Below are 7,503 nucleotides of genomic sequence, written 5' to 3'. Positions count from 1 at the left end.
TGCAGGCTGCTTTTTCTTAGCCAAGTGGAAATCTCCATTTGTAAGTACCTTTAGAAGTAAAGTCAGTGAGCTGCAATAAATAGGTTGTATCATCATTAATGTCAAGCTGTAACCTCCAGGTTTAATCATCCCTTCTTTAGGATGGTAAAACCCTTAAGATTATGGTTCCCTTGGAAGCTGTTCTTCACATCTGTATGGGGCTGCTGAATCATGCCCTGAACCTCTGATTGATCACCTGAGGCAAGCACTGAGTCAGCCATGGGAGCACAGGTGAAGGCAATTCACCTGTGCTGCAGGAAGGAGTGGAGCCTGGCTCTACCTCTCCTAGACCCGTTTAAGAGCTGGCTACCAGTGGGGAAGGATCTCTTCTGGAAATCCACTCCACTGGAGTTTATCATGCAGGCCCAGGACAGGGTGAGTGTCCTTCTTTCCTACTCGAGTATAATAATTACATCAGCCAAACTCCTGGATATGGTCTAGCATCTGTATATTCACTGATTGTACAACATCCCTCTCAAAGTCCTAGGAGCTATCTTTGATTCCTGTAGCAGTGAATGGAAGCATATTATTGATTCTAGAATTCTTGCCAGCATCAGTCAAATTTTGTTATCCAAATGTGTATTCTAGTCCAATTCTGTGCTAATATATTGATAATTTTAACTCAGGAAAAAAAAAAAAAAGCACAGTGTTCTCTGCCTTGTTCTTTCTCTGCCCTTAGTCTGAAGTTCCTGATGAGGACTGTTTGGTCCTCAAGATGGATGAAATCCCTCTGTCAGTAGTGCTTTGTATGGTATACAAGTTCATTGCTCATTGTAGTGCATGCATGCCTCTGTTTTGGTTTTCCTGCCCATCTCCAGAGGCACATTGCTTGGCTGTTCATTTGCAGAGCCTGGTAGTGGCCGATCGCTTTTGGCTGGGTTTCTGGTCTTTTGGTACTCTCCTCGTTTTAGTTACAGAGGTCATCCCCATGATGTGCAATTCATAGAATCATATCATAGAATCACAGAACGGCCTGGGTTGCAAAGGACCACAGTGCTCATCCAGTTCCAACCCCCTGCTGTGTGCAGGTCACCAACCAGCAGCCCAGGCTGCCCAGAGCCACATCCAGCCTGGCCTTGAATGCCTGCAGAGATGGGGCATCCACAGCCTCCTTGGGCAACCTGTTCCAGTGCCTCACTACTCTCTGAGTGGAATACTTTGTCTTAATATCCAACTTAGACCTCCCCTGTCTCAATTTAAAACCATTCCCCCTTGTCCTATCACTGTCCACCCTCGTAAACAACCATTCCCCCTGCTGTCCTTTCTATACGGGGAGCCCCAGGCCTGGATGCAGTGCTGCAGATGGGAGCCACTTGGAAGTGGGCTCAATGTCTGAACTGGAGGGCAGTGAGAGGCTTGAGTACAGCTGGTCCTGAAAGCAGAGCTGCTGGTGTTCCCCTTACAGAAACACCAAGTTGTAAAGGCAGAGGCAAGCTGAAAAAACAACAACAACATTTTTCTTAGGATCTGAGGCATCTATAGGTATTTCTGTGTGACAGAGTATTGCACTGTGTCAGCATATCAAGTGCAATGCAGTGCTGTATTTATTGTTGTATGGATTGTCACGTTCCCAGATCCCTGAGTGCCTGAGTTTCTCTGGGTGAAAAATTGTGAAAAACACATTTTGCAGACCAACTATCTGTCACTGAGAAAACCCATGAATAATTCTGAGAGAGAAGCAGACTTGAGGACTTTGCAATCTGCTCATAAACAGAAGAAGTTTCTCTGAATAAATAATTGGTTGGGAATCAGTCAGCCCACTCAACTCGTTACCAAATCCTTCTCAAAAGATAAGTTTGGCCTTATGGGAAACTACACAGAGATACATGTTTTTAGAACAAACCCCGGATAGAATATTAAAAATTAAAGTCAATAAAGCCAAACGATTATCATGCATTGAGCAATGAACAAGAGAAAGAACAAACTGCAGTCATTTAATGACAGGCCATTAAAATGTGCTGTTGTGCTGTCAAAACCAGGATGTCAACGGGAAGGCTGAGCTGCAAGAATACCTCTGGTGGCAGTAGTGTTTCATTGCCCTGTTTCAGAGATAGAATTGCAGTAGTAGTAAAGTGCCACTGGCAGCAGTGCCTGGCGTGGCTCTGTTGGCTGCCTTCCTGCAGCTGTGTCCTGGATCCAGCATGCTTGGAAGAGAAAAAGGCTGCCTGCGTACAGTGGTATACTGCAGAAACTCATGGTGACAGAGCACTCTCAGCTTTCCTCCAGCTACACAGAGTCATTGCCTGGAGCTGCTTTGACAGAAAGAGTGAAGCAGAAAGGTGGCAAGGTGTTGTTTTTTGATTTGCATCAGGAGTTCCACCAACTCTGTTTGTGTCAGAGAAACTAGATCTCAGCCTCGAGAAAGGCCTATGTGTGTTTGGCTCCTGATGGAAAGTGGTTGGCTCTTTGCTGCTGCTTAGAGCCCTCGTAAATAGCTTCAAATGAGAATGTGCTCAAAGGGAGAAGTGTGAGTTATGACCACAGAGGGATGGAGCCAAACCCTGGTCTAGCACTGCAAGGCATCTCGTGAGCAAAACTGAACAGAGATCCTTTACAATACAATACAGAGAAGGAGCAGTGATGTGTATGTTGATCTTGTCACTGAGTCCCGAGCACAAGTAAGATAGCAGTGATTTTCTAAAGATGCTTGCAAAAGGGTTTCTTGGCTTTTCAATGCCTGAAGTTGCAGCAGTTGTGTTCCCATTAATGCTGGCTTGAGCTGTGCTGCAGGGACTGTCAGGAACCGTTGTGGTTTCCCCATTCTGCCCTTGCAAACACAAACGGAAGGAGCAGCTTCTGGGGTTGCTTAGGCCCTGATATTTAAGCAGTCACAGGTGGGAAGTGTGCAGTGGCTGGGAGGAGCCCCCTGAGAGGGATGTTCTGCTAATAGTGGATGCACTGCAAGTGAGAACAGAGCCTGAATTCCCTTCCTGAGAAACCCTTCCCTCTCTGCAGAAGGTCTCCAAGGATACCAGTCTCCCAAGCCCATGTTTGTGGCTGTCCAGCATAGTCTAAGACATTGTGTTCTTGTTGCTGTCAATGCTACAAGAGCCAGAAACATCACAGCTTTCCTTCCAGCTGTCAGACTGCATTTAAAGAGCTGACGGTTAAAGAAGTCACCTTTTCTTTCCAGAGCACAGACAGAAGACTGCTTGTGTTGCTTTTCAGAGAAAACCATGCGCTACAAAAGGCATCTCAGTGGTGAAAACTGGGGTAAGATCTCTGCTTTCTGTGAAATGTCACAAGCTGACACCAATTTGGGCTGTGGCACAATGTCACTGTCACTGCAGAGCACGTTTGTCCTGGGGGACTGCCCCACTCATAAGTTTGGGCACTTTGCTGTTTGCCTTACCATTGCATGAGCTGAGGAAAAACAGGGAAGGCAGCATTAAGGTCCCAGTACAAGCTTTATGGCTGCCTTATTTCAGATAGGGATTCTCCTGGGAAACTGTCCTTAGGGACAAAGGGAACAGAGAGGGATGAGAGAAATAACAAGAAGGGATTCTATAGGTACACCAAACATAAGAGACAAGCAAAGGAAGTGTATCCCCTCTGATAAATGAGAAGGGAGATCTGGCTTCTTCAGACATGGAGAAAGGCTGAGGTTCTTAATGAGTTCTTTGCCTCAGATTTCACAGCCAGTCAGGCTTCCCACTCCTCTCACGTCCTTGAACTTCCAGGTGGGGATGGGGGGGGGGGGGGGGGGAATCCATCCCACTGTAAGAGTGGAGGAAGTCTAAGACCTCCTCACGAGGCTGAATGTGTACAAGTCTATGGGGTCAGATGACGTGCATCCCAGGGTCCTGAAGGAACTGGCTGATGTGGTTGCTGAGCCACTCAGACAAAGTCCCTGGTGTCTGGAAAAAGAGAAGCATCACTTCCATTTTTAGGAAAGATGGAAAAGAAAACCTGGGGAACTACAGGCCAGTGAGCCTCACCTCTGTGCCTGGGGAGCAGATCCTCTTGGAAGAGATGTTAAGGCACATATGAAACACAGAGGTGATCCAAGACAGCCAGCATGGCTTCAACAAGGGCAGACTGTTCCTTAACCAGGATTTGTGCAAGGCCTTTGGCATGGTCCCTCACCACATCCTTATTTCTAAGTTGGAGAGAGACACATTTGAAGGCTGGACCATTATGGTGGATAAAGAATCGGTTGTATGGTTGCAGCCAGAGCATCATTGTCTATAGTTCCATGTTCAGTGAAAGCCAGTCTCCCTTTGCTCTATCCTTGTAAGTCCCCATGTGGAGTACCACATCCAGACCTGGGGCCCCCTGCACAAGAAAGCTGTGGAGCTGTTGGAGCAGGTCCAGAGGAGAATGACAAAGATGATCAAAGGACTGGAGCACTTCTGTTTTTGTTCACAGAATGTTTCTGCATCTGAATTACTTCTACTGAATTAAGCAGCAGGTCTAGAAAAAGGCTTTATTTCACTAAGAAAGCAGATAGTAAGAAGATTTATGCTTCCTGTTAGCTACTCGATGATATGATCAATTAAATAGGTTTTGGTATTTAATTCTTACAGAGAGCTCATTCATTTGGGCTGCATGTCTTGAAAGACACCAAAGAGATAAGAAAATAAAATATCATACTATGAATAGCCTTCAAGTCCCTTAGTCCACTGTTGGACACAGCTCAAGAGCTGCTGCCTGCGTCTGAGCTAACAAACCAATTCTCATCCTTCTCTACACCTCCTCCTCTGCACGAGGCTCTGCTTTCTGCCCACCCTGCATGGGGCTGAGCTGATAACCCAGCAAGGTGATGGCAGGCTCTGCCCTGCTGTTGCATTTAGAGTGTGAGGAGGGCTTGTCAAGCAACACCAGCTGGAACAATATGAAATAGCTATATCTCCCATGTCGGGATGATGAATATGAGAATGCCAAAGATTGCCTAAACATAAATAATCCAGCTTGGTCTTTTCCTAAATGCAGGGGAATGAATTGCTCAAGGCCCAGCTCCTGAAAGAAGTTCAAGACATTAACCCAGCTGCAATTGGTCTCCCTCTGTGAAATTATGGCAGAAGTTGCACCTCAGATGGCTTTATATTTGCATTTTTATTAAATATTTATTGTTTCTACTCCTGCAAGGAACCATTACGTAGTAGACATCCTATATATTTTTATATTCCCATTTTCTCCTAGTTTACATGTGCTACTGCCTGAAATAAACATACTCAATCATAAAAAAATCCAAGGTTACTTGAGCATTTTCTTTCCTGAGCTTTCATCCAATTAGCATTTGTTGTGTTTTTTTTTTAATATGGTAATTTTCCTGAAAATAGGGGAAAAATAGAAGAGAGGCAGGGCAGGTATTTATGAGCCAATGTAAAAACATGCTATTAATAGTACTGCTGTGCACTTAGGGTGCCTTCCCTCTGAGTTCCTTAAAATGCAAGATATAAATGAATTATAAATGCACCTTTCCCCAGTCTCTCTGAAGTAGGTACTGCTAATTGAACTTCATAGACAAAACAACTAAATGGCAAAGGAATATGTTTCAAACCCCAGCTTCCCTAATAAGTCCTTCAGAGCATTCAGTAGCTGTATCAGTGAGCACCATTTAATACAAGTATTTTCAAGTGAAGTCATAACAGGGGACCTATCAGTGCCGCATGCCACGGGATAGGAGAGGGCAAGCTGACCACTGAGGCATTTATGGTCAGTCCTGAAGAGAGCTTTTCAAGATGCAGAACAGAGAGCCTGCCATGCATCCCAAAAGCCAGAGCATGGCACCAGTTGTTGAGGGCTGGCTGCAGTGGCTGTGCATCGCTCAGCTTTGGATCACAGGACAAACGTCTTTCATGTTGGTTGAAAACATGAGTGCAAAATCAAGCCTGTCCTCACTGAGGACTCTCATCTTCAGTAATGCAGTCTCAGATGCTCTCAGTGATGAGACTGAGCAGATGTGGATGGTTACCAGGAAAACCACCAAGGAGTCTTCCAGCACAAGAGGCCATTAGGTACTTAAAGCCCAGAACAGGACCCAGTCCATGCAGGAGAAGTGGCGGCAGCTGGCTCTAAATGGATAATAGCAACAGCTAGATCTGAAACCCTGTGTGTGGCAGTTTAACTACACAGATATTTGTCTACCTCTGTATATAATCTTCTCTCTCTGCACCACCTATTCTCTTCCCTCAAGTGGCTGAGACTGAGGGCAGTTTAGATGAAAACACTTCTTTTATTGCCTGCACGACTAAGCAGTTTTGTGACTGCTTCTGTTTGCTCACTACTACTGCAAGGAAAGTGAGCATGCTTGCTGGAGCCCTGCATGTAAAGCGATTGCAGGATTAGGCCCAAAATGGGGATTGAAGAGAACTCAAAGTGTGAAAAAAACCAGGAATGAACACAGAAGGACAATTACTGCAAATGGGTGAAAGAGAAGAATGCCTTAAGGGAGTGGGGGGGGGGGGGGGGGAAAGGAAAAAAAACAAAAGGCAGGAGGTGGAAAGGGAGTAGTAAAGACACTGGTAGGTTTTGCATGGTTAGACTGACATTTAAAGCACATCCTCAATGGGGCAACAACTGGAAATGAATTTGACAAGCCAGAGCATGGCTGCTCCAAGCGTCTGAGCTTTGGGGACTTCAGAAAGTGTCCACAAGGAGCATGAGCTGATGAAGTGCTGGTAGGTCTTCAGCTTTTGTGTTTGTGAACTCATGGGGAAAAACAGGGCTTTGAGCTTCAGCTAGGTTGCAACTTTTATTGCAAATGTAATCACAAATGTAAAGTAAGCAAGTAAATCTTCTTGGATAATGAACTCTAAAGCAGATGCTGTGTGGTGTTTCTGGGATGGGCCTTGCCTAGATTTATCCTGTGTACTCATTAAATTGTTGTAAGTGTTCTTCTAGAGCTCATAGATACTTTTACAGCCCTATTAAATCTAAATTAAATGCTTTTTTTAAGACACTTAGAATGCTACCATTTGCCCCAGCAGGGAATTTGCAAAGGAACTGTTTCAAAAGAAATCAGGGCATATTCTCAGGAACGCTTTCACAAAGGCAAGGAAAAGCCAGTACCATGCTGGGCATCACTGCAGGTGTTCCTGGGATTTCCTATTAGATTTTGGCTTCGCTGATTAAAAAGCCTTGCTAAATTTGGATGGGAGCCATGAGGAGTTCTGTCTTTGCAACAGCCCTGGAAAACAGTGCTCAAGCTGTGGCTGGCTGGCATGGGAAAGGCATGGGCTGACTTCCAGGCCTGTTCTTGTTGGGTCTTGGTATCACCCCATGCCTCTGCCTCTCATGGGCTCAAGTTGCTTTCCCTGGTGGGACCAGGTGTTAGCTGTTGTGCCCATTCTTATCTTCCCTTGGTTTACGAAAATACCTAAGTTACAAGACACAGTGAGAAGTTTGGTGAATAATTGTAGCCTGAGCATGTCTCTTAGGATCCCTCTTCTGCAGCTTCTCTGTAGGACATGATCTTGTTGAAGGAGGATGGAGGACGTCAAGCCTGATAACTGCCTAATG

The 7,503-nt window shown here is 45.3% G+C and overlaps 1 long non-coding RNA gene across 1 annotated transcript; it reads left to right on the top strand.

Moving 5' to 3' along the window:
• The first annotated feature begins 341 nt into the window (after nucleotides 1–341).
• Nucleotides 342–5,203, top strand: LOC125690142 (uncharacterized). Its single transcript, XR_007375531.1, has 3 exons — nucleotides 342–414; nucleotides 3,173–3,252; nucleotides 4,972–5,203. It is a non-coding gene; the product is annotated as an uncharacterized LOC125690142 (long non-coding RNA).
• The last annotated feature ends 2,300 nt before the right edge of the window (nucleotides 5,204–7,503 follow it).

The sequence above is a fragment of the Lagopus muta genome, chromosome 2 (genome assembly GCF_023343835.1).
Source record: "Lagopus muta isolate bLagMut1 chromosome 2, bLagMut1 primary, whole genome shotgun sequence".
Classification (NCBI taxonomy): domain Eukaryota; kingdom Metazoa; phylum Chordata; class Aves; order Galliformes; family Phasianidae; genus Lagopus; species Lagopus muta.
This window is presented reverse-complemented; position numbering and strand designations above follow the sequence as displayed.